General features: G+C 43.4%; 1 protein-coding gene and 1 long non-coding RNA gene across 4 annotated transcripts in view; one reads left to right on the top strand and one right to left on the bottom strand.

The window, feature by feature from the left end:
* LOC147656219 (uncharacterized) overlaps positions 1–27,021 on the bottom strand; it is a 53,664-nt gene that overhangs the window by 20,594 nt on the left and 6,049 nt on the right. For 2 of the 3 annotated variants that reach the window (XR_015294804.1, XR_015294801.1), the window contains one exon: positions 20,444–20,505. This is a non-coding gene — a long non-coding RNA (uncharacterized LOC147656219). Of the gene's footprint in view, positions 1–12,442; positions 12,793–20,443; positions 20,506–27,021 lie in introns of those variants that run through there. The other variant, XR_015294802.1, reaches the window with a different exon arrangement.
* The window catches only part of Antp (homeotic protein antennapedia), a 137,200-nt gene continuing 120,669 nt past the window's right edge, over positions 10,491–27,021 (top strand). The window contains exon 1 of the mRNA XM_086916196.1: positions 10,491–10,801. The gene's annotated coding sequence lies outside the window, so the exon portion shown is untranslated. The remainder of the gene's footprint in view (positions 10,802–27,021) is intronic.

The following is a 27,021-nucleotide window of genomic DNA, read 5'->3' as shown; positions in this document are numbered from 1 at the left end:
TTCACGCTGGGAAGCTCTCGCGTTCCCCGCGTCCGATGATTTACTGGGCTACAATGTGGTAACCCATGATTTATCGCTACCAACACGCCGCCTCGCCACACTACGCCATACCTGGATACCATGGCTACGTATGCGTCGGGCCCGTGTGTCCAGAGAGAAGAACTTTCTACCCTCTTTCTCTGTTTTTCACGGTTCCTCATCCTTCTTTCCTCCTTCCTTTCCCTCTTCTCACTATCTCGCGTACTTGAACGTGTCTTCGGATGTGGAATAAGTGGGAGGAGAGAGGGAAAGAGAGAGAGAGAAAAAAAGAGAGAGAAAGGGGGTTGAAGACTCTCATGGCCACGTTGTCGTGGAATATACAGGGTGTCATGGAACCGGTGGTACAATCTGGATGTGATTCTACGTATAAATATAAAATGAAGAACATTTTTTTTCGTTCGAATAAATGAAAATTGAATATTGTATTTTTCAAATACACGTAAAATCGCTTTATTCTATATATATATATATATATTATGGAAAATAATTTAAAATTTTAATAAAACAAGTTTTTATCTTGATTCTTTGTTCGTGTGAGAAAATCGAGATTTAATCTGTATACACTCGAGATAGTATTATACTCGTATTATACGATTTTCCCGAAAGTTAATTTTTCGATAAACGAGAAGTTTATTCCACAATTCACTATCACAATAATTCACTCGTATCCATTCGGTTAACAGCCAATTCTACTCGAAAAGTTTCCAAACTCGATTCGCTCAAAAACGAAGCTTAGAAGAACGAGAAAATTTTTCATTCCTCATCTTCGACTTATTTTCACACGTAAATTCATCTCCCATTGGATCGTATCACCGGTTACACACACGATATCCTGTAGCATATACCAAAGCTATCTATACCTACCTACTTAAACGAATAACGTTGTCGTCGTTGCCTTTGTGACCGTCGTCGTCGTCGGTCGTCGTACATTCGCCATATTTCGAGAACGCGATTCTACAGGCCCGCCACCTTTATTTATGCCCGCGAAACTCTCTTGAGCGTTCGTTTCGCACTATTGGTCGAGCGATCCGTCATTTTCAATGTGTGCTTATCTACGAATTAACTATCGAAGTCACTCCTGGCGCGGCGGTATGCGTGTACACCAGTGCTCGCCGATAAATTGCCAAGAACCGAGAGAGAGCTAATCATTAACTCGGCGTGCTCGAATTGATCTATCGGTCGCAATGCGCTATTATTCCGTACCGGTGTCGCTCGAACCGGCACCCGTGCAAACGAAATTATACTAGCCGTTGGATGGATATGGCGGAACGGTTTTTCCATGATCCGTGAACCGGTCCGTGGATCGCACGCGCGCGTACACGCGAATTTCTTCCGGCAGATGGTCGCTGATCGAATTAACGTTTCGAGCGTGTCGAGCGTTAATTGAATATTGCATGTTTTCACGAAATTTAAGAATCTTGGCACGCATTTGCTGCTCTATATTTTTCAAGAGTCTTAGTATTTCTGATTTTTCTCGAAAACTTGTTCACCAGTTTAAATGAGAAAAAAATAATTATTTAAAATATGACTTTGTTCTTCAGTTTGTTTTAACAAAAATTCTGAAAGCGCGATAATCTAATCTGCAATAAATTATCATCAAAGAATTATTTCGCTTTTAGATTAAGAAAAAGTCGAAAAGTTTAGATCTATGCAAGGATGAAAGTTTTTCTCCGTGAAGGAAAGTAAAGCGGCCGTGACCGGTGGTTCACGGAGATTAACAACCGACGAGTGCATATTAACGACTGGTTGCGGTTGCATCCGCGGCCGGACCACGAAGAGACTTCGGGGTCCCGTCGTCAAATCGCTCGGTGAACCGTAACGCGACCGTATCGCGGCCATCATGGCCGAAATGGACCTGGTCAACGAGAATATTGTAACTATAACTACAGTTGAGTGGACGACAAAAGTTGCTCCACTCCAGGCTATTATCGTCCCTCCTTTTACGTTTAACCCGGAAGTTCGTTCGCGGAGTGAAACTTGAACAATGTATATTTTTAAAATACGTTTCCACCTGAATTATAAAATTTACCCAAACATTTTCTTTTTTTTTTTGACAGGAACAATTCCTAAATCTTCGACACTTGAGAAATTTTAAACACAACGTGACGACAAATTACAAAAAAGAGTTTATTATCCTACGATAATTTTTCACGTAACATAAATCCTTCCGCGAATCGCATTAAAAAAATTTTTAAATATACAAATCATAAAAATTTGTAAAAAAAAGAAAAAAAAAAACACGAGCCTACGCAGTAGTTTTTCATTGCTATCAGCGAAAAGGGCGAATCCGTCCCCGCAAACCTCTCTCTGTCCGCGTTATTTACGCTTTTTCACAAGAATAACGGCAAGTTTGGCGAATAGTCGGGCCGATGGAACGCGTAAAGCTTCTCCCACGGTTATAAGTGCAGGTAATTGCGACTGGTCGTAAGTTGGAACGATACTCTCCCAAGGTATCCTCGGCTCTTTGGAAACTCGTGGCCAAGTCTTAGCTACCGCGTGGCGAAGTTTCTAGGTGCACACCCTCCTCAAAAGTGGTGGTGGTCCGAGGATTCATTAGGGATCTTGGGCTGATCCTGGGGCGGTGTTGCCGCAGCCACCTTGAAATTTATCCCGACCGCGTAAACTTGGCCCTGTTGCGAGCAAATCCTTCGTCGATCCTTTCCCGATCCTCCTCGAAAGAAATTACAATTATCTTTTCCCTGATTTAAATTTTCCGAATGAAAACACGAGATAGAAAAACAAGAGAGTTTATCAATTATTCACGACTGTTTCAATTTACTAATATTTATCTATCCAGTTTCTTTCAATCGCTCGTCATTTTTCTACGAACACGATAGAAACACATCGGGAGGATTAAAAGATTGACTTGGAACGATGAAGTTTCAGCGTGCGGCGGATTCGTCGAAGACGGAAGTTCCAGCCGCGAACCAACCACCCAACGGGAAGTTATATTTATCCGGGCCGATAAATCAGCTCGCGCGCCTAGGATTACCGAGAACTCGGCCCGCGTCGTCAAAGTTTGTCGTTCTCGCGCGAAATGTTAATCCACATTAAATGGCAAAGCGGGCCGGGGATCAGAGAGGCGCCATTCATTTTCCTTGACCGACTCTCGCTCTCTTCCCCGTCGCGAGACGACGTCCCGTACGAAGAGACCAAGCGGCCGGTCAAATCACAAATTCCAACGGGGAATTTTCGTATCGAGCCTATTTTTTACAAAATATTTACGACATTAACGACGATGATCCTCGACGAGAGAATAAGATTTTAACCATTTGTATTTACATTTAGAAGAAGGTTATCGATCAAGCAACAAGCGCCCTCTAGAATGTTACATTATATCATATATTAAATGGAATAAGCTTGCACTTTGGAACCGCAGAATTTAAAATTTAAGAGGAATAGAAAGAGACAAGTATGCGACAAGAAGCTAAGAGTTGAAATGTATAAAAGAAAAGTAATTAAAACTACTTTTACTACTTCCGTTTATCGCTTATATTTTCTTTCCATACATAGTAACATTTGGGCCGACGAACATTCGTCGATCTTAACACGATTTCCAATAATTCGCCGCATCGCGTTTCTCCAAACGCGACGACGACAACGATCCATCGAAGAAAACCGTGGACAATTAATCGGCGAAGAGAATCCACCGCGAAATATATATTTCGAACGGTGTAGAGAGCGGGCGCGAGAGAGGGACAGAGACAGAGGCGCAGAGGGCGCTTAAGTGCAGCTTTGCCGCTCCACAACGGTTTTTTTTATGATTTGCGGCCGGGCACAAGTAGCTCGAGGCATCCATCACGTTTAGCGGTTTGCGAAACGAGAGTCGAGTTGTAAAACAACGCCGGTCCAAATGAGGATATACGTGGCGGAAAGAAGTGTCCCGCCGCTGTCCCGGGTTTAGAAGGAACGCGTTGGAGGGGGGGAGTGCGTCCCCTCCTCGCCCCTGGATTTTATAGGGCCGTTAAGTTAGCCCGACGATTTTCCAAACTCGCGTGATTGTCTTGTCGCGGCGAGCCGGCTATTAAATGGGACGGAAAATAAATATGCCGCGATACTCATACTTTATACGGAGGAGGAGGGTATATATATATATATATATATGTATATATACACACAGTTATAGCACGCGTCGGCGTTTTATTGTTATTCCTCGTTTCCTCCGTCCTTGCGCCGTAATGTCGGCATTTTCCTCGCTTTCTCACGATGGAAAGATCTCGTTCCGGATTTTATAAATATAAATTTTGTTGTAACTTTGATCCAAACGCATAGTAGCCTTCCTACGAATGAATATACATCGACGTAAAATTGTTATCAACAATCCAAAGTTTGCTGCAAACTTTCTCTTATTCATGCTGGTTTTTATTTTAATCTCCTCAGAGGAGGAAATTTTTTTCGAAAGATTTTTAAAATTGGGCAGAAATATCGACGAGTTTTCAGAGGCAAGTTACTCTCTCTATTCTCCCCCCGTCGAGGGTTCAACTTCTTTAAGCAACAACCCTCGACAAATATGCGCATAAGTCGGAGGAGGCCTTTCTTCGTCGTTTCACGGGATTAGCTTGATTGCGCGTAGGCGCAAGGGGAATAATTGTTGTCGCGCTTTCTTCACGGGCTGTTTAACGGCGTGGGGGACCAGCTGGGGCCCGATCCAAGACGTCCGCTGTTTACCGAATTAGTCGAAGATTTACACGATTACACGGGCGAGGAGGAGATGCTCTCTTCTCTTCCTACCAGGAAATACCATTCATCGGCCGACGCGTGGACGTGTCGCGAATGGTTTAAGCGCCCGATGAGATCACGGTGAAAGCGCAGGTGGATAAATTAACCGCGCGTATTCTCGTGAGAAATTATTTTTCTTACATTAACCGGTGCGATGCATTTTCTCGTAAATACCCGCCTCGAAAGTGTGTCAAACTTGAGAACCGCCCACGCCTAAAAATCGCCTTTACGCTTTAATTTTCGAAATTAATCGCGCGACTCCCACGAGAAATTATTTTTTTCCCCGTTACTCGCGCTCCCTCGTGTAACTCGCCCTCAAACTGTGTCCAATTTAACACTCCGGATTAATCGGATTAACACATTTCGTATATGGCTGACGCTTTCTTCTTCGAGAAAAAAAGTAAGAAGAATGTAATTACATTATATATATATGATTTTAAATTTTAAAAGAAGTTTAATAAACAATTGAGACATATAAATATGAAATATAGTTTGGAATCGCGAGAGTTTAAGAAAAATAGAAACAGAAAGAAGGGACAAGTATGATCTGTTGGCCCTGGTTGAAATTGGACAGCCAATTAGAGGTAGTCTTATATTCAGAGTTTGGCAACGGGCGAAGTAATGTGCAAAATGAAAATGTTAAAACTACTTTTATCGCTCTGTTCTTACTTCCACCAAAATTCGTTGGCCAAATATCGTTTCGAATTGTTAAATTTTAACCAATCGAATCGAGTCGAATCTCTGTGGAAAAGCATCGAGAATCCACGCGTCGAACGATATCGAGGAGAAAGATTACGCTTTTCATCCTGGCGCGGGATCCTTCGAAGATGGAAAAGGAGGAGGGGGGCGGGTGAATGACGGGATTCATGCCCAGGCCTTGGGATTCGCCTTGAATGGAGGCGGCGGAAGGGCTTCGGAAATTAAACGTCCCGTGGATGGTCTTTTTTCGTGCGCGGTAATGTACGGCCTCCCCTCCATCTTCCACCCTCGACTCTGTTCGCCTCCCCGCCCCTCGAGGGAGGAGAAGGAAGGGACCTGCCAGGACAATTTCGCTGCGATAAGGAAGTAGATCGAGACGGCAGATACGCCGCATCCTCTCTCTCTCCTCTTTGTGTGTGTGTGTGTGTGTGTGTGCGCGCGCGCGCGACCGGTTAACCGCGTTTCTTAAGGAAATTAGGAAATTCTTTCTTTGGTTTTAAACTGATCGTGCACCGATTCTTTTTTTAAATATTCGTAATAATTTTCTTTCGATAAATATTATTGTTTATAATTTGGATATCGGCAATTGGAATCGAAAACTTTCGAATGCAACTCTTTCTTTGGCACTTGGAAGGTTCTATGTTAGAAAGAGTTGGGAGAGTTATTCGCCTTCGTTGCGATTTTTGGAGTTTTCTTTTTTTTTTGTTAATTAATTTTCTCCTCGAAACGAGAGAATTGAATTGAAATGTCTCTTCGCTTTGTCCGCGGCTCGATCAGCAGAAATAATGATTTAAAATATTTCAAATATATTTGATCTCTCAACGACGCGGTTGATTTAAAAATTTTTAGTTGAGTTGAAAATCTGGAAAACTAAAAAAGAAAAAGAGGATATTGCGAAAGGAAAAATGCGAGTGATCGATAAATCTAAAAGCCTATCGCGATAATATATGCTGCGATCACACCGATCTAAACTGCGGGGACTCGTGACTTCAATAGCTAACCAGCGATCAAGATTCGACGTGCGGTGTACGATATGTGTCGAATGAAAATCTACGAGGTGGTGGAGGGCGCGTGTCGGAATCGCATAACCGCGACATTGACTTTCACTCGTGATTCAGCTGAACAACTATCGAAAAATAATCAATTATTTAAAATTCCCTTTGACATCGATCGATCCAACTCCCTCTGCTCGTCGAACAAAGTCGATAAGTGCGCGCCCTACTTCGCTTCTTCACGCTCCACGCGCGCCTTGATCGATGCTATCTCCCCCTTACGTAACTCTCTCTCTCTCTCTCTGTCTCCGCACACGATGCAAAATACGCGTGTTGGGTCTGAATATCGATTTTACAAACGATACGAAAGAAGAGAGGAGAATAAATATGGTGGAAAATATTTCCTATGTTATGAATAATTTAAGTAGTTATGTATAAATATTGTTTTCAAGGTAGAGAGAAGAAAATCGGGGTTTTAGTTAAGCCGACTGTGCATCGAGGTGAAACCGACACATCTTAATTTCCTGTCAAAATATTGACAACCGAGCGGCCATTAGCATTATGAACGACTGGTACTGGGTCAGTACCAGTCGGTTGGTTGGCCGGCTTTGCCGGCTGTTTAGTTATTGTTTCCGCCACAGATTATAGGGATGGGGTCTTTATTGCCCTGTGGCAGTAATATAGGTGTATATACAGACCCACCGATACACTTCTACCTATATATATATATATATATATATGTACACGTTCACGTGTAGGCTTGTGCAAGCTCGCACCTGTTGGCGCCTGCGATTATGGCCGCAATAACATTCCGTCAAACTGCGAACACGTACCTAGACCTTCTAACCCGACCTAAGCTGCCAGAAACATTCCTATAATCCGATGACCGCGATATCTTTTCTTCCTTTCTTTTCGTCTATTTCATTTCGTCTATTTATCTTTCAACAATTGTCTCCTCGAATCGTGCTTAGATTTATTTCTTAGAAACACGTGATCACGTGTAATATCGTCACTCGGACGATATAAAGATATGCGAATAACGGAATAATAAGGTTACGTTGCGTTTAGAACGAATCAAAGCACTATCGAATCCCGATAATAAATAAATAAAAAAAAAAAAAAAAAAAAGCTAGAGCTAGATATTGGGAGAAGTTATTAAATCAGACGATTGCCTTATTTTTTTTATCGGTTTCCGATAAAAGTCTTAAGACACACCAGTGTACCAGTGTATACATATACATATATATGTACACTAGATTTTTCAAATCTAGTATTTTTATAAAACGTTGCGCGAGCTTTGACGGATCGAGGGGGCAGCAGGTGCGTGGTAGAAATTGTGACGCGGAGAGCAATAGTCCCGGTGTAATTCGGTAGGGACTAATAAAAGGCTCTCCGTAATATATCTTCGCAGGGGCGAACTTTTTTTCTCCCGCGCGCCCGTTTATATTTATTTCGCGTGTTCGCGTGTTTTTGCGGACTTTTTCGGAGCTAATATTGTCCGGCAAAACAAATACGCGAAACGGAAAGGAGAGCCGGGCACCGATTCATTGATTTTACGTCGCAACATTATTTATCGTCCAATATATCGGGCTTGTCGATACCATTCGTTGCGTCATGCGCCATAATAACGGTATCTTCTTCAAAATTGTTCATTGCCAGACTCGAGAGTGAGTGAGAGAGAGAGAGAGAGAGAGAGAGAGAGAGAGCGGCGGCATTGCCGTCTCCTCCTGGTCTCCCATGCATTCAATTCTTCGACCGACAACAACGCTTGACGAACGAACGTCGCCGATGATGCACGTTCTCTCTTTCTTCTCCCTTCTTCCACGCGAGTTGGGAACCCCCCTCCTCCCCCCACCATCACTCCCGGTTCGCCGGGAGACGAAGTGGAGAAGGAGGGAGGGAGGGAGGGAGGGGGAGGGGGACGATACACCTCTGCCTCTCTAAATTCGCCGGCGAGTAGAAGAGGTTGAGGCGGCTCGATTTAAATTTGCCCGAAGTGGAATTGGCCGGTGCGGTGAAACACAATTTCGCGGCGAGTTCATTCTCCCTGCGAAATTCGAATTAATGCGACGACGTACGAATTGACTTTCTGAATTATTGCCAGCCAAGCCGAACCAACTTTCAACACGCGCGCGCCCCTCTCCCTCCCCCCTAATGAAAAGAATTTCCGATGAAATTGCCCCGATGCGGGCGCGATGATTCCCGGTTCGAGGAACGCCTTCGTTCGCACGGGTGTTCCTCCTCCGCAGCGCGCGCGCGGATCAAATATTTACGAGATACTCGCGGCGACGTGTTTGATCAACAACGAAGACAGGGAAAGGAACGCGTGTTCGCGAAATCTGATGAATTATCGTACCTCTCGATAAGAGTGCTGGAGAGAGAGAGAGAGAGAGAGAGAGAGAGAGTGCTGCTCATACCTCTCGCTGCCAGGGAACGCGTTAATTTCTCGATTAACAAATCTCTCGTTTATCTCTCGATACTGGTTAGAGAGATCCAACGATGCCAATAAAAAGGAGAAGAAGTCGATACGAGTTCTGCCCCAGCAGCAATGAAGGCTGCGTGAAAACAGGAAAGCCGAGAGCGATAAGGGAGTAATTAAATTCGTATACTCTTTCAACCGCGTCGATAATTCGCGCGGATGTAGTAGGCCGGACGACTCCGGTAGAGAAAGAGAAAGGGAGAGAGAGAGAGAGAGAGAGAAAGAGAGCGAGTGAGGAGCGTAGAGGATACGGCCACCACGTGGTTGCACCACGGAGGAATCGAGCATGTGTGCGGAGGAGCGGTCACAAATCACCATTACTCGATGTGTATCGCGACGCTATATAATTATACCTATAACGCCAAGCACCAGGTAATGGCTCAATCCTGCATGTGCATGCGATGATAACCAGGCCTGAAGGTGGGCCACTAGGTGGGGTCTTTTGTGCCCGCGAGATTCAAACTCCTCGCCCATCATTGGCCCGCTCCGAGTCACGTGCTACGTTACGTCATCGTGGCCATCCTCGTGAGCGCCAGAGCCTGCCAACAGGAGCGAACGAGAAAGAACGAGATGGAGCGAGGTAGCGCGCGCGCGCGAGAGAGAGAGAGAGAGAGAGAACCGATCCTCGGTGAACGCGAATACGACTATTTCGAGGAAAGAAGACGCCAAACGGTTCTCGTAAATAAGGATAGATCGAGAACGACGAGGAGGAGAGTGATGGTGGCCGGGAAGAGGAACGAGGTTGGAGAGAAGATGGAAACAGAAGGAGAAAGAGACAACAGGCCTATACCCTACGCCGTGCCCCCTCCCGCCATTAACAACGCCCTTGCATATAAATCCCCATCTCATCCGTGTGCGTTCGAGCATGTGTGTGTGTGTGTGTGTGTGTGGATCGTTCGTCTCCGTCTTGATCACGCTTGCCCGGAATCGGTACCTCTCCGTTCACAGAGTCAGTTTTCTCTCTGTCGCTAATTCTCTCTCGCTCCCTCGGTCCGGATTCCCCGCCTTTGCACTGGCCGCAGGACAGCCGGGACGAGGCACGAGGCGAGAGGAGTATTCGAGGGGCCGTGAAACCGACGGAGAGAGAGCGTACGAGAAAATGCCGGGCGAGCAGGAAAGCGAGAACGCGTGGCAGGGCGAGAGGGAGAGAGAAAGAGGCAGGGATTTCTAGGCGGTTGGACAGGGACGAGAATTCGAAGGAGCGAGGCAGAGCGGCGAACAGAGAGAGAGAACGAAGGCAGCGCCGCGTGGCGGTACGAGGTGGGGACTATCGGGCCGTAAACCATCCGCGGTGAACATTTAACTCACGTATTGCCATCCGACAAGTTTGCTTTGGCCCGCGAGAGAGCGTCACCCGAGCGAGCGTCCGACGTTCGAAGCGAGCCTTCCGCGAAACACCGCGAGGAGGTGGATCAGAGCCTTCCACTTCACGTGGCTCTAATCCGTTCCGTATCCGTTCCGTTCCACACACAAAGTCACCGATTTCTCGTTCACCCTCTCTTGTTCGCCGCCTCGGTTCGTGCTTCTCCTCTTCACTTTTTTATTTCGCGCGACGAGAGAGAGAGAGAGAGACACGCATTCTGCGACGCGACGGTACCTAACCAAACAAATATCATTCGCTCCAACGCGCGCGGAACGAGATCTTTCCTCAAGATCTCTCTACCAACCGGAGATCTATCTACCATCCACCGACCAACGTAGAGAGACCAACCTAGTGGACCAACCAAGCCAGCCAACACGAGACAGACTTCCGGATGCAACACCCGATCCCGACCTGAACGATCGCTATCATGAGCTACAAGAAACGAGCGCGGACTACCCTTCCGCAAACCACTCTCTTCTTTCGTTGAATCTTCCGACCAGCCGCTACAGGGTAAGTGATCATCGTTCATCTTATTCCTCGAGGAGTGTGCGCCTCTCTTGAAGTCTCGAGAAATCGTGCGGCGCGATCGCGTAGTTAGGTTAGGTTACGTATCGGACACGCGACGGAATAACCGTTTAGAAGAATCCAACCGCCCGATGACATGAGAAAAAACTCTCTCCCGCCAAAATGCGCCTCAGTGCACATGCCCGGATGATTGAAGGGATATCGTGATAAAGATGTTAGAAGAGGCTCTTTACGATAACTCGATAGGTTGTGAATCTCGTCGAAATTGTGGCCGATACGAAACTAACTAAATAAAAAAATATATCGCGATATATTCATTACGATGATAAGTTGAAGAGTATCGTCGGATTAACGATGCTCGCCACGAGAAGAAATAAATGCGTGCACGTGGTTCGCGTGAACGTACGCCATGAAACGGCCCCCGCGATCGCCGATAAACTGAACGATATTTCTTTTTCCTCGCGCACGTACCGTGTATAGATATCAATTACGGAATTAATCTCGGTCGGAGGGAGCGTGCATCAATTTTCCTTGTATCTCGTTCTGTCAAACGGGTGTTTTACGACCGGTGTTAATGAAGAACTATAACCTAAGTGCACCGCGATACGCGCTCGTAAACGAATCGCGGATATAATAACATACACCGATAAAATGTGTGAAAGATTCTCACCGACAGAACTTGTACCAAACGTAGTATCGAATAATCGTTCCTAACCAAACCTAATTACGGCTATTGCGCTTGGCTGGTTTTAACGGTTCGTCGCGTTTAATCTTCGCGGATCATTCGAAAAACATTTGCTACGTTTTCAACGCAATTACAGAATAGAATATCTATAACGCGTTCTTCGAACGTACGGTTTCAACGGCTTGCCGAGGGGAATCGTGGATAACGCGATTTCTATCGTTTCACGCGTTGTTATTCCGTGTATCTCGGTCGGCCACGTTTAACTTCGATTTTCTCGGGGGAAAAGAGGAGGAAGAGGTGACCGAAAGTAAAGTGAGTTCGGTATCGCGAGGCCCGGGGGTAAAATAGGTGGTGTGTACCACACCAACGCCTGACGGGGACCATAAATAAGGATCCGACGGTCGGTGCGGCTGCAGCCAGTGATAAGCGTTCCTTCGGCCCCCTCCACTACCCCCTTCTTTAGACTTTCCTCGTAGTTCTCTTCTTCCCGTCTCGCACACCCCTCGCAACGAACGCCTTCTCCGTTCCCGTGCAACGTCTCTCATGGATGAAACGGTTTTTTTCGACCCGATTGCAAGCGGTTAAAATTCGTTTACCGGTATTATCCGCGCATGATCCATCTCCATCGAGAAATTCTCCAATAATATCCATCGATAATATCCATTACACGCTCGCATTGTCCTCGAGGTTCTTCCGTTTTTGAAGTACCCCAGAATTCGGGATTGTTCGCTGGGAAATTATTGCCGTTTCGCCGCGTATATAAGCGACGTAACTCGAACAGGCGCTTGAAACTGGATTAAACTACAGTTTCGAATTAATTCTCCGCCGCTGTTAAAATACACGTCTGCCGGTCTCAACCGCGCGAGATGATTGCAATGGTCACCAACTCTCTCTAGTAGCACGCTAAATATAATTACCTTGTCGAACTGACAACGATTGTATTTCTTTTTTTTTTTTTTTTTTTTTTTTTTTTGCCTCAAAGGTACTCATTTCTATCTACAGCATGAACGAGTATTCATTTTCGAAAAATAGTTTCAACTTTTTTCCCAAATTTTTTAACTTTTTAATTCCAAATTCGGATTACATAAGTCACAACGATCTTTCCGCTTCTATCTAAACCAGATAGATAAACCAACCAACACCTCTTGGCCGGTATAAAATAGAACCAGAGCGTTATATCTCTAGCAAAGTTGATCCAAGAGGTCGCCAAGCCCTTCATCATCCGTGATTCGTTAAGTTTCGGGCATCGGTTATCTCCCTAGCCGGCGGCATTCGACTCCACCGGCCTAACCTGAAAAAGAAACAGAAAAAGGGCGGAAAAAGATGGAAGGACACGTGCTCTCTGCCTACGTGTCTATTGCTCGAATCGCAAAATGGAAGTCGAAGCACGAGTCAAGAATTAGAGAGAGAGAGAGAGAGAGAGTGTGAGGGTTGCGAGTTCTAAGGTGTTCTAGGGAGGGGGCATCGGGTGACGTCGCGACGCCCCAGGCTCTCCGGGCAAGTTCTCGAAAGTGTCGGCTAAACTGATATGAGAAATGGCCGCTCCGTGCTGCCCGTGGGGGATGAAGGGACCACCCTTAACCTATACGTTACGCAGTTAGGAAACGTTCAACCGCCTCGTGTGTGTTTCAAAACCATCCCCCTCCTCCCGATATTCGGCGGCAATACAGGCCGGCCTTGCGTTACCATCTTACGCCTCCGCGAAACCCCCCTCGATTTATTGCCAGATTTGCCACACGATACCGTCGCTCTCGAGATCCACGAAACGGAAAGAAGCTCGTCGATATCACCGTTCTTTTTTTTTTTAAGGTTTAATCGTGCGTTTAATTACGAGAGTGTAAACAGTCTCTATATTTATATATATATGATAATTTATTTTTTCTAATAACGATATAGACGATCGAACGGAAAACTACCTTTTATCCTTAGAATCTTGTCGAAAGAAAAATATCGATCTCGACGATGGCTACCGAAATACGCATTTGTATTAATCAATTATCTGGCGGTGGAAAATTTTTAGATCACGACGAGGACGACTCGCGGTCATTACTCGATAATTAGGAACACGTGCAAGTAGCGCCAGCCCTGTGATATATATATATGTGTATATGTAAGCGTGTTTGAATTATTGAATTCAATAGAAAATACGCGGGCTCGCGGCGCTCAACTGGAAGATTGGACGAATTTATGCGAGCAATGCGCCCGGCCGGCCCTCCCCCTCCCCGCCCCATTTAAAAATACTATCTAGGTGGCCATTTATCAGGCTTAACCGTGTCTTGAAACCGTTACTTTTTATTGAATAACGTATAACACCTGCGAAAACACTTAATTCACGTTCAACGATATATAACGCGGCCGGTCGCGGGTATTAAATTCGCGGAAATTTAGGAAGATAGGTCCGCGGCCCGGAAGCAAAAAGGCGGCCATGTGCGAGGGATGATCGCGGTTGAAAGAGGTTCGTTCAAACTTCTTGGTTCCTTGGATCGAATCAATGCGATGAGATTTTTTTTCTGGGAGAGGGGGGGGGAGGAGGAGGAGGAAATAAAAAAATATATATGGAATGAATGATATTATAATTTTGCCTATTTCGTCTCGTTTTGCGTAGAGCGTGCGAATAGAGAGAAAATTTGCGAGGTTGAGATATTGCGTCTTTTTAATTTTGAATTTTGAATAATTAGAATTTAAAGAGTATAGAGATAAATAATGTACAATTTATCTTGATTTCAAAATCAAAATTTCGAGAAGGAGGAGGGTGATGTATTATTATATCTACTTGAAGATTCGAATGTTATTAAAAATCATTGGAATCTCTAAGATTTTTTATTCGAGTCATATAAATTAATTTCTTCACTCGTAATAAATAATTCTTCTGGAAAAATTATCGATTAAAAGGTTATTAAAACGATATTAAAACAAAAAAAAAAAAAAAAAAGTATCGAAAGATACGAAAAGTTCTCATCGAAAATCATTTAAATCTCCAAAATACTTCATTCGTATACATTAATTTTTTCATCCATAATAAATAATTCTTCTGAAAAAATTATCAATCAAAAGGTTATTAAAACAATTCCAAAAGAAAATATCGAAAGATACGAACATTCTCACGTAATTATCGAACTCTTCGAAAATTGTTCGCTCAAAACTACATAATTAATTTCCTCGTCCACGATAAATAATTCTTCTCGAAAAACTATTACTCGAAAAGCTTGTTAAAACAATTTCAAGAAAAGCATCGAAAGATACGAAAAGTTCTCACCGAAAATCATTAAAGTCTCCAAATTGTTCACTTGAATGACACATATAATTTCCTCGTCCACTATAAATAATTCTTCTCGAAAAACTATTACTCGAAAAGCTTGTTAAAACAATTTCAAGAAAAGCATCGAAAGATACGAAAAGTTCTCACCGAAAATCATTAAAGTCTCCAAAATCGTTCACTCAAAACTCATAATTAATTTCCTCGTCCACTAGAAATAATTTTTCTGGAAAAACTATTACTCGAAAAGCTTGTTAAAACAATTTCACGAAAAAGTATCGAAAGATACGAAGATTCTCACGGAAAATCATTAAAGTCTCCAAAATCGTTCACTCAAAACTCATAATTAATTTCCTCGTCCACTAGAAATAATTCTTCTGGAAAAACTATTACTCGAAAAGCTTGTTAAAACAATTTCACGAAAAAGTATCGAAAGATACGAAGATTCTCACGGAAAATCATCGAAAATTCCAAAATTGTTCGCTCAAAACCACACAATTAATTTCCTCGTCCACCAGAAATAATTCTCCTGGAAAAACTATTACTCGAAAAGCTCGTCGAAACAATTTCACGAAAAAGTATCGGAAGGTTCGAGGCGAAGACCGGCGGGTGCGCTGCTCGGCCGCCGTCGGATCGTTCCACGGGTTTCTAGATCGCTCGATTCTTCGAAACGGTTGAATCCATCCCCGCGAAGAAATCGGAATTCCAACGATATCGCCGATTTATCAACCTTAAACCGCGCTTTCGAACATTTCGCAAAAGAAAAAAGAAGAGGCGTGCGCTCGTCACACGCGAAATAATTCGATGACAAGCTGTTTCCAGTCTCTTTACCGGTTGACATAATTTCGCGTAAGAAATATGCCCGTCGCGCTCGCCAACCGCCGTTGCATAAAGTAAGTAAATTAATGATCGGATGGTTAAACAGCGAATGTATCACACGTGGAGTAGGTATTTTGTAATTAATGGCCGACTATTAATTTTCGAAGCAGTTTTCAACTCCTCGGCGCGCGCACACACACACACACAGCCCACTGATATTTTTCCCTCCGTGTGTTATTATGAAGGGAAATTGTTGCCGATCCTCCTCGCAAATTAATTCATTTCGATCGGTTCCTTCCCCCTCCTCTCGAAAATTGCTGATATATTGGACACCTCTTCCGGTCCACGCCGCGAGGATCTGTCCCCGCAATTCGCGTGGAAATTATCCCTTCCGTCCCGAGATGGGATCCTTCGTCGATTTCACCTTCAATTGGATCACCACTCGGTGTTCATCGGATCGAAATTTTGAATACAAATTTTTTTCGCGCCAATTAAACGGGGGAAATAGATGCTTCCGGTTAGAGATGCTTCGATGCTCTTGATTTCGTCCTTGGTTCGGATTTTCACTCACGTGTTTTAAATTGTATTACGAAAAAAAAAAGGGAAAAAAAAAAAAAAGAAAAAAAAGTATAATAATAATTCGCGTAATAAATTTATCGTAGAGAGAAAAAAAAAGTAATAATAATAATGCACAATTCCGATTCATGAAATGTAAATTATTTGCAAATTAAAGCTGTTTAAACCGTGTAAAAAGTTTAGGAATTGAATAGATCCGAGAAAGATATAATCCGGTGTAATTAATTTTTTCTTCCAGATTTTTTTTTTTTAACACGTTAATCGATGCAACTTGTTAAGTTGTTAAGATTATCGAGAGAATTATTTAGAAACGAAAATTTAGATGCGGTATAAATTTTTGAGGGAGAAAAATTTATGCGCGAAAAAAAAAAAAAGAAAAACGCGCCTCGCTTCGTTTTCATAATCAATCAACGAGATAATAATAACAATAAATTTCAAATGCGTAAAAATCCATACGAATTCATTGTCTCTCGAAAAACTCTCTTTCTCGAGAGAGAGAGAGAGAGAGAGAGAGAGAGAGAGAGAGAGAGAGAGAACGGCGCTGGTTTGCGCCGCCGCTCGATTTTTTACGGTGGAAACATTCCCCTGCTGGTCCCACCTTGAAATTGCATCTCCACGGCCGCATTCTCCACGGATCAACCCAAAAGCTCCTCTTCTTCGAGTGTGACCTTAACCATAACGAAGAGGAGAGAGAGAGAGAGAGAGAGAGAGAGAGAGAGAGAGAGAGAGAGAGAGAGAGAGAGAGAGAGAGAGAGAGAGAAGAGAGGAAAAAAATATTTAAATAGGTTCGTTTGAAAGTACAATGGGATTCCTTTGTGTTCCCGAGGAAACGCGTCCGCGACCTTTGAAGGAGGGGTGGCTGCGCCGAGGCGAGGGTGCGAAAATGTTTTTGGAGCAAGGTCGAGCGCAATTGCACCACCTGACCACGCTCTTGCTCGCATCTTGGTCACCTACCTGAAGAAGAAACTTGAGCAACGACCTTAACCACCGTTGTTGTCCTGTCCATAAATTCGTGACGGTTGAAAAAAAGAAAGAAAGAAAGAAAGAAGAAAAAAAAGTTAAAATGCCTAAAACTTGGGCATCCTTGGGCTGCGAAGGATATGTCGGTAACGGTACTATGAAACTACTATGACCTTTTTGCGGCCGAAGGTCACTGATCTTGCCCGTTTCCAGAAGCGTGCTGTTTGCCTCGTTCCCAGGACAGGAGAGAGTGTACGTGTATATATATATATATATATGTATACACGTTCACGGTCACGATTTTGACTTTCGTGAAGTAAGAATTCTCGGTGATATTCTACGGTTGGAATCTTTTGTCAAGGTGATTGACGTGGCTGCTTGTGTCGTTTCGTACAGTACAAGACCTGTAAGTGAATTTTTAAGGTACTTTCCTATATTTATCAAGAAACGTAAAGTTATATGCACGTATAGAATGGAACAGGCGACATCAGCGCCACGCAACCACCAATATCTTAATTATTCGTTCCACTCGCATATTCCTACATATATTTTTCCTTTCCACACCGAGCGACCAACGCGACCGTACCACAACCGAGAAACAAGAAACGAACGTGTATATACCCTCTCGATCAAAATTTCACGAGTGTTCCCCGACAATTCGACGAATCCGCCGATTCCACTCGTCGGCTTTCCGCACTCAAGACGCTCCCGTCGAGAAAAATCTCAAACACATCTCTGTCTTCAGTCCACATCCCCATAAATCATAAATCACGAGCGAGCCCATCGAAACGGACGACATTTACGCTAAAACGATTAAGTACGTCTCGCGTCGATGATTTACGAAGTCGTAGCGCTCAAAAAAAGAATATATATATATATATATAACACATCAACGCGACGCAAGAAGCAAAACGAATATGGCGGAAAGAACGAATCGCGAACGAAAGAAAAAGGATAAATTCTAGATGGGAAGGGAGAAGTTGCAAGGGCCCATTCTTCGATCGATTAATGAATTCGACTCGAATAAGACACGAGAAGAAACCTCTCTCATTTGTAATTTGAATTATGACAACGATCAGGTTCGGCCGTTCGTTAGCCATTATTTATAAATTCAACGTTAAACGTTGTTGGGCGGAGGAGGAGGAGGAGGAGATGCGCGCGCACGCACGCGCGAAAAGAGAGAAGTGGACGCGAGAAGGAGGAGGATAATGGAGAGAAGGACCTTACCGATTCCGTTGTTGGGGCGTCGTTTGATTTATAAGTTCAACCGTCCGATATTTTTCTTTTAATTCTCCTTTTGTACGAAACTGGACGTGCCCCGACTGCCGGATGGGCGCGAGAGGTGGACATAGGTGGCTGATGATGTCACTCTCCCTTCGGGAGGGAGGGAGAGAGAGAATGGAACACGGTACGAGGCAGTGGGACATAGGGAGGATACACGGTGCCTAGTTTAAGCCGGGTTGTCGCGATGGCACACAGAGATTACGCATCGTACACCGCGGAATATACTTTCAAGGTGTCGGCGTAGGATTCTTAATAGCTGGTCTCCCAGCTAGCTTACGACTTGTTTCGAGGGATACTACGGGGAATATAAAAATTCTCTCTTATTACTCTTAGTAGTAATAAGATTCTTGGAAAATTTCTTCCTTTTTTTTTTTTTTTTTTTTTTCTTTTATCGTTTCGATCCTTTCGAAGGAAATTTTTGAGTTTCTAATAAATCATCTCGATATGGCGGGATGATCCGCCGTATTTTTAACATCCTCATGTTTTAGAGATGAGGCAAGTCTAAAAAAAGAATAAGCAATAAATAAAACATATATCTCGTATATAACGATCAAGCTTTCAATTAGAATATCATTAAATTTCTAATAGATGGGGGGAGGGGGGGGAGGGGTATGTATCTTGATATCTTGGCAAACAGAGTATGACCAGAGTATAACTGTTACGGGAATTTAATGCGATTTTCTTGGTTAAATTATAAAAAAAAAAAAAAGCAAGAGGAAAAAATATCTCACGTGTCAACGTATAAAAAATTCCAGGCACGGAATGGAAGAGGCTCATTTGAACGATTAAATGCGAGCAATTAAATCTACCGGTTAAATATGCGATAAATTGCCAAGATGTAAACGAAACAATTTGTTAGGCATTAATAATTAGCTGTTCGTTAGCGGGAATAGGGAATATAGGTGCGGTTAGATCCGAACCGATTAGAGACCGATCAGTGGTTCTTTTTTTAAGCCTTAAAAAATCACCAGGAATCATAAGATTACGATTAAAATTGCGATAAATACGATTAAATTTTCGCCTTTTCATTTTCGACTTGCCATTCTCCTCGATCGTGCAAAAATTTCCGATTTCTTTCTATTTCCGAACGAAGATAGTATAATAAATACGAAGAAATTGTAATAACGAGATCCTTGGGTTGACCAACCAAGTCGAGCCGGTCAAAAATTAACTAACAAAAGTTCTACAACTACTACAACTAAACGTGTAAAATTTTCGTACCAATAATAATAATAGTAGTAGTAATACTCGAATTGTTTCAAATTCACTTATTTAATTAAAGAACCACTGTATCGGAAGGAATACCGTGTGTTGGGGGTTTCCACGGTTTCGAGAAACTCGTAGAATTGCGCAACTGGAACGGCGGTTCTAATTATATTTGTTCCATTGATAGCGTCGTCCACGCATCAGCGTCCCCGTATAATGGGGAAACAAGCGCGTATTCGATTTTTCTTCGCGATGCTCGAACGTTGGCCGGCGTTGCTCGAAGACCAGTGGCACTGTGGAAATATGCATACGCGCGAAACACACACCATCCGCGTCTGATTAACACGAGAGGCTCGAAACACCTGTGCGCCTCGATCCACTCGAATAATTATTCGCGAGTTCGCGACGTTATTCGCGAAACGACGACGTATAGGCGTGCGCGATAAACGTCTCTCTCTCTCTCTCTCTCTCTCTCTCTCTCTCTCTCTCTCTCTCTCTTGTTTCGCCACGTTCAACGGTTCGTTCGCGCATAGTTGGAGGAATTTTTTTTTTTTTTTTTTTTTTTTGGTCGACTGCCGCTTGTTTAGAGTTTGATTGGACGAGCTCGTTAATTATTAGCGCGTTTCCGAGTTGACGAATCGCGTGGAGAAGAGGTTTTAGATGGAATTGTTGAACGGCAATTTTGGCAGGGAATTGCGGCGAATTTTTTTTTTTTTTCCGGATGTTTGGATTCGCACCGCGCGAAATATATATTCGTTCGACGTTATATAATGGCGGAAATATAATCTGATCTTTTGACGAATTATATTGATCCTTGCACAATGTGAATTTTTTTTCTTACCGTTTCAAGAAGATCGGTTGGAAAAGCGATACCACGTCCTTCTTCCTCGTCATTGAACTGTCCTGAAACCAATTAATTAGTGAAATTAATTTTATTAAAATATGATACAAAGTAGTTACACTTACTTTTTGATCGCCGGATATAAATTATCATGCGTGTTCTGTAATCCGAAATCTGGCAAATTTTCCACCATATTTATTCCATACTTCTTACGTATATATATAATCCAAAGACAGAAGACAATTGAACGTAGAAGAACGTTTTCATTCTCTCTCTCTTTTTTTTTTCTTTTTTTTTGTCAAACATCGCAGTAACGAACGATTAATGGCCGGCCATTTCGCACACGATGTGTGTTTCATTGAATCATAAAAGCCGATAATGATCGTCCAATACTGCTGCAATATCTTACGTATATATATATATATACTCGATCCGGCAAGAATTTTTCTCCCCCGTTAATAATAAAATAAAACTTAAACCGGACAAAATGATTGGAAAAAAAAGAAAAAAAAAAAAAGAATAGAGTTATAAAAAAAAATAAAACAATGTTCAACACCTTCGATTGCATGCACACGCTGGAACGTTTCCTATGCGCTTGGCAGGTGTTACTGTTTATGGGAATCCCCTGGAACAGCTTATCCGCGCGCGTAAGCGATGAGGGAGACTCCGATAAGGAGGATAGCGGTTAGCATTCGCTTAACCCGGTTCTAATTATGGTATTCCCATTCCGTGCATTATATTCTGTGTGTATACAAGGTGTGCCGTGAGTTCACTTTCACGATATTTTAAAATTTTTGTATTTCAACGCTTTGTTGACAATTTTTTTATCGAAGAATTAATCAATAATCACACATCTCACGTTAAGATTCTTATCATTCGGATCATTGTCGTCGCCTATCGTAAAAGTAAAAAAATTCGAGGAATTCGATAATAACGTGACGCAACGACGAAAAAAAACCGTTCGATAATCGTATAATTCCATGCGATTAAACGCATCGATCGAAGACGATCGATTCTCTTTATCGATTTAACGTTTACACGGCAGGATCTCGTTATACTTCGTTCGCAAAGTGAGTAATTCTCGAACGCTCCGTATAGCCCCTTACAATAATTACTCCGGTTACGTAGTAACTGCGGAGTGACCGTGATAAAACGAGAAACTGGTTCGAGGACCACGCATGCGATAGAGCCGTTAACGATAAATCGAAATGTGCGGACTGGAAAAAGTGAGGTGAAAGATGCGGTGGTGGTGGTTCACTGTACAGCTATGGTATATACACCTACACACGCATCCATTAATATAAATGAGCGGTGGTTCGACGCTTCGAACGTTCCTTTTCTTCCTTTCAACATTTCCAACTCGGGGATCAAAATTAGAAAATATGTCTCGTCGTCGAATTTTTTCCCTTCAATTAGAAAATTAGATAATTTTGAATTATATAAAGAAATGTTTTTTACGTATCGTCACGTGTTAGAAGTATCGTTGGATGGTTCAAATAGATATTCGCAAATATTTCGAAAATTTTCCCCAAACGAAGAAGAAACTTTCATCCAACTTTGCCCGAGGTTCGATTTACCTCGATTCAAACCGTGCGTCGATATCTTCCACCCCTACTCCCCGATTGAATCGTCCCCCTCCGCGTCACTCAGTTTTACGTGTGTGTATACCCCGGTGGAGGAGAGAGAGCCTCCTTAATTAAGCGTTTAAGAGATGAAACTGGTTCTGATGTTCTTCCTTCTCCTCGTTGTTCTTTCGCCGCACGCATATGCTTACGACACAGCTGTTGGCCGCCACTGGCCTCAGTTAAGTTGTCCGACTTTTGAGGAGCGCCGATTGTCTTTGAAATTAATTAAAACGTTTCCACGAGTCTCGCCGGCCTCCCCGTCTCCCCTCATTCGGTTGATGTCTAGTCGTCTAACAATGCCCCCTTTCAACGATTTCAACTCGTCTCCAGAGAGATCACGACGACAAAGACGATGTCCAATACGTTGCGTATCCGTTCACGACCATTGAACACACCCTTCGTGTATCGTTCCTGTCTCGAGACGTTCTTAGCGCACTTCGTTACGGCGAAAGAACGATTTATATTGGGATTATGCGACAAACGAACTCGCATTTGTCCGCTCGCTTCTAGAACTCGGCAAATTTTATTTCGGATGCGTGTTATTTTTCACGAATGTTATTTGAAAGTGCAGTATATTAGCGCACGTGTGCTCGTTTCTGTGGATAGTAGTTTAGTGGTCGGTTATCTCATTTCGACTCGGTGAGACGACCGAGAAATTTCGCGTGAAACCGATCGTAAATTTTTTTCAATGCTTCGGCTCTCGATTCCCTCTTCGTCTTTCGACTACTCGTCATATTATTGTATCCTTGTTTGGTGAGGATACAGGTTAGAATTTCACTGTGCTCCTAGCAACAAGCTCGAGCTTACGACGAATTATTTCTTCTATAACCAATTTTGCGAATTAAACAAAAAAATTAAAATCATCGAAGTAATTCTGAACAGGCTGGTTTTCAAAGACCCTGGTACGCGCGAAACGCATTGAATCAAAACGCGTAACGGCACCGCGAGGTATATACCTCGTCTTATATGAAGTGTTCCCGTTGTTAAGTACGATTTACCGTAAATTCTAGAGATTTTATCGGTTCACGTCCCGCGGCATTGCTCGGGCTCGTGTAGGAATGTCGTTTTGTAAGCGTTTGCAACCGCCATTGATACCGAGGCGAACTACCCAGGTCTGTTATCTCTTCCAGATACACCGAGAACAATCGGGTGATCGCTCTATTTCTTTCGTTTCACTTTGTCATCGAACATTTTTTTTTTCATTCTTCCTTTTTCGTTATACGTATATATTCGTGGAATCGTTCCTTCGCGGTTTTTAAATTATAGACTGTAGAGATGAAAAGTTGGTCGAGTAGAAAAATATAGAATCATCTTTATAACTTGATAAATAAGTCTTGTCCAATATTTTTGCACACCAAAACTTTTGCGTTTGTTCCAACCCTTAGAATCGATTCTCCAAACCAATGCACCATGAATGTATGTAATCTATATCTATAATCTAGATCTAAAATTCATTCGCTTCTATTATTTCTTTTTGTACCAGAAACGTAATTTGTCGTTATACAATAAATGATAATATCATTTTTTATTGGGTAGTTTCAATTTATCAGTTTCCACGTGACCACCTCCTCCACCTCCAGGTCGCTCGTTATCGAAACCTTGAATTCGAATTGAAAATTGAATATGTAACTCGCTTCTTAATCGCGTGTAACGTCGCTTGTACCCAGCGCACGTATTTTTTGCATTTCTGAAATGCGCTCGCGTATGTCGTAAGCTGAGAGACTGCAAAGTGCGATACGACACCGTCGTTGCCGCCTACCTTCCTCGCCGATGTTTTTATCTACCTTTCTATTTAAATGCTGCGTCGCTAGATATATCCTCGCAGCAAATTTTCCTTCGGCATCGAAGCAGCAACACGTCAAAAGCGAATCGAAAAATAAAATTTTCTTAATTATTCATCTCGACGTAGGTGCGAACGAACTATCGATTGGCAAATCTAAGATAAACGTTCTTTAATTATCGCTTCGAAATTGAAGTCGACATTTATTAATTCTGTTTATTATAAATTTGATACTTATAAATCGAACGACGATTTATGATCGATGGGTGGTAATCAATTTTTCCGGTTTCGCTTCTCGACGTAAATTTTTCAAACTTGCCCCGTGTTTGTATTTGTATAAGTTGTAACGTATTCGATTAGGAAGTTGATCGAAGTTTAATGGAATAAAATGATTAACTCGAAATTATTGTCGCGAATTCTAGAACTCCGCCAATTTGCTATTCATAACATCGATTAAAAAAAAAAAAAAATAAATAAATAAATAACGGTTTAAGCCATACTTGTTTCTGATGGTTAACGATAAGATTCCTCTTCTCGCTCGAGATTGATAAGATTAAACGGCAAAAAGGGTGTACAATGCAGGTGAAGGAAAGTCGCATAAAGTGGCGCTGCAGGGAAGGGAGAGGGAGAGAGAGAGAGAGCCGGGTGTAGGTGTAAAGTGAGCGTGATCGCACGGTGGATCAGCGAGGGGTACAAAGGGGGAGTGGTCACCGGTTGAAGCCTCGCGCTGACCTATTCCTTTCTGTGCCGCGGCAGTGCATTATGGCCGCTCCACAAGGCTCTCGGCCTCGGCTCTGCCTCGATCACCATAGACGGTCTCCGCCGCTCGTCTAACCGTTCGGCGATGCGTTATTCCTTTAGTTTCGCGCGTGGAATCGCGTCTATCTAAAACACTCGAGAATCGAGAAACCGTCTCGCGTGTTCCTCGGTCGTGCGAGCCTCTTCTTCTTCCTTCTTCTCCCCCTGTCTCTTTCTTTCTTTCTTTCTCTCTGCCCCGTTGTTGGCCCACGGTGGAACGTGGGCCACGCTGGTGTTTCCTGATGGCGCTGCTCGCCGTGTCCGTGTACGTGTGAGCAGCAAGCACAGTGTGTCAGCTCGCCGGTGGTGGGGGAACGTTTGGCGGAGAGTTTGCCGGAAAGAGGGGACTTGTGTCGTTGCGGCACAATGGGACCACTACTGCTGCAACGCTGCTGTAAGTAACCCGAGAGCTTACAGACTCATCTCTCTCTCTCTCTCTTTCTTTCTCTCATCCGTTGTCCACAACTCTCGGTGGTTCTTCTTCTTCTTCTTCTTCTTTCGAGCTCATTGTACGGCGCGCTTTATACCCCGTGCACTTTCACATTCCTGTGATATTCGGAGCTTTTGCCACCGCCGGGCTTTGGCCACCATCGGTGGTATTTCTGGGATTAAGAACACGGCTGGAAGCAGCCGTGTCGTGGGCCAAGTGGCGCGCTAGAATCGGACGAGAATCCTAAAATCTAAACGGCCCTCGCACTGGTATTCGCTTATGATAAACTTATGATAAAATCCACTTTTCCTAGCGTAACGATAAAGTGGAAAAAAATCGAGATTATCATCTTTTTCGATTATCAATCTTTTTTATTACAACGATGCTTCAATTGTTGACTAATAAAAATGATAGGATTCGATATTAATCAACCGGCCAGTTACTTCTTTTTTCCAGTAGTCGGCATGCTCGAGATCTGAGTGGAAAATTATATAGGATGGCGCGGTCAGCGAAATCCGGTACCGTAACGATCCCCGATCAAAGTTAGGCTCGCGGATACTGGAACACAGCGCGAGCTTAGGAGAATCTAGAGAGACAGACCAACCGGTTCGCGACTTTGGCGGCCGCCATCTTCCCCTCTCTTTCGTTTGTCTCTTTCGCCTCGCGTGAGAACCTGCTCTCCCTATACAACCACCTTTCTCTACTACTCTCTAGCCTACTAACAGAGTTCCGCTTACGAAATTTTACTTTTTCTTTTTTTTTTCTTCTCGCGAATTTAATAATAATTAAATTCGACGAATAAATTTCGCGCAAAGGTCTCCTAATAATTAAACATATTAAAACGTTTCTCTAAAACGCTTTCCTTCTTCTTCCAAGGCTGTCGTTGGATGGAAGGTCGTTGAGATCACGGCTCAAGGATGTGACCCGAGCTAAAAGTACATTAGCGCAACGGTGCATCGAGCGATCGATCGCATACGAATAATTCTCTCCCTGACGAATTAGCAGCGTGTAACTATAGAACGAATAGGCACGCGTTACGCACGTTTAATTGCCTCGTACGTGCGGCGGAATTCGAGCCAACTTCTTCGCTGTTATCGCGTTAACGAGGGCAACGATAATCAAGATGCAGGAGAGGAAACGGTGTCCCCTCGTCGCCGAGGTTGACCCTGTTCTCGACCAACCCGAAAATTCCCTCGAAAAATCCTCTTTATCGGCCGAGCCGACGGTTCGACTCTTCCGTGGCGGAGAAAAGGAAAATTAGCAAGGCGATAAGGGGGACGGAGTGAATATTAAATTTCGACCGGAGGCACGCGAAACGCGGCAGCAACAAGGAGCGGGGATGAATTGCGTTATTATATTATACGGTGGACAGAACACGCGGCATTATGGCCCGCGGAGCGTAAAAATCTTGCGCATCTTAAAAAATACGAGCGCGTGTAATTAAATTAACCAGATGATGATAACTCATTCCCCCGCTAATCCTCAAAGACGATCGCGGGTAACGGTCAACATTCCATTATTAATCTTCCCGCCTATTCCTCGATTCGGTTTTTTTTTTTTTTTTCGAACATTCGTCGGCCCGCCTCCCAAAACTCGTGTTCTCTGATATAAACCGCATTATTGTTCCACGATATTTGTCAATTTAAAAATTAACTTGTACATCGAATAGATTCCTAAGCTCTTCACGTATAACGAATGATACACTGTAATGGTTGTCTAATGGGTGTTCGAGATAACGTGAGATAAATGAAATATTCGTGTATTTCATTTTTTCCACTGAAAAAAACCGGCTAACAAAAAGGAAAGTTGGATTTTTCTCGGCGGGATCGAAGCCGGTCGCGGAACATCCGGGACGAAGGCACACGCGACGCATAAATGTGAGCGGTTCTACCACTCGGCAGGATCTCCCCCGCTAATCTGACGACACATTGGCCTATAGCAGCGG

This window comes from Apis florea, unplaced genomic scaffold (assembly GCF_048593485.1).
Source record: "Apis florea isolate Af1SG1 unplaced genomic scaffold, ASM4859348v1 contig_37_pilon, whole genome shotgun sequence".
Lineage (NCBI taxonomy): Eukaryota > Metazoa > Arthropoda > Insecta > Hymenoptera > Apidae > Apis > Apis florea.
This window is presented reverse-complemented; position numbering and strand designations above follow the sequence as displayed.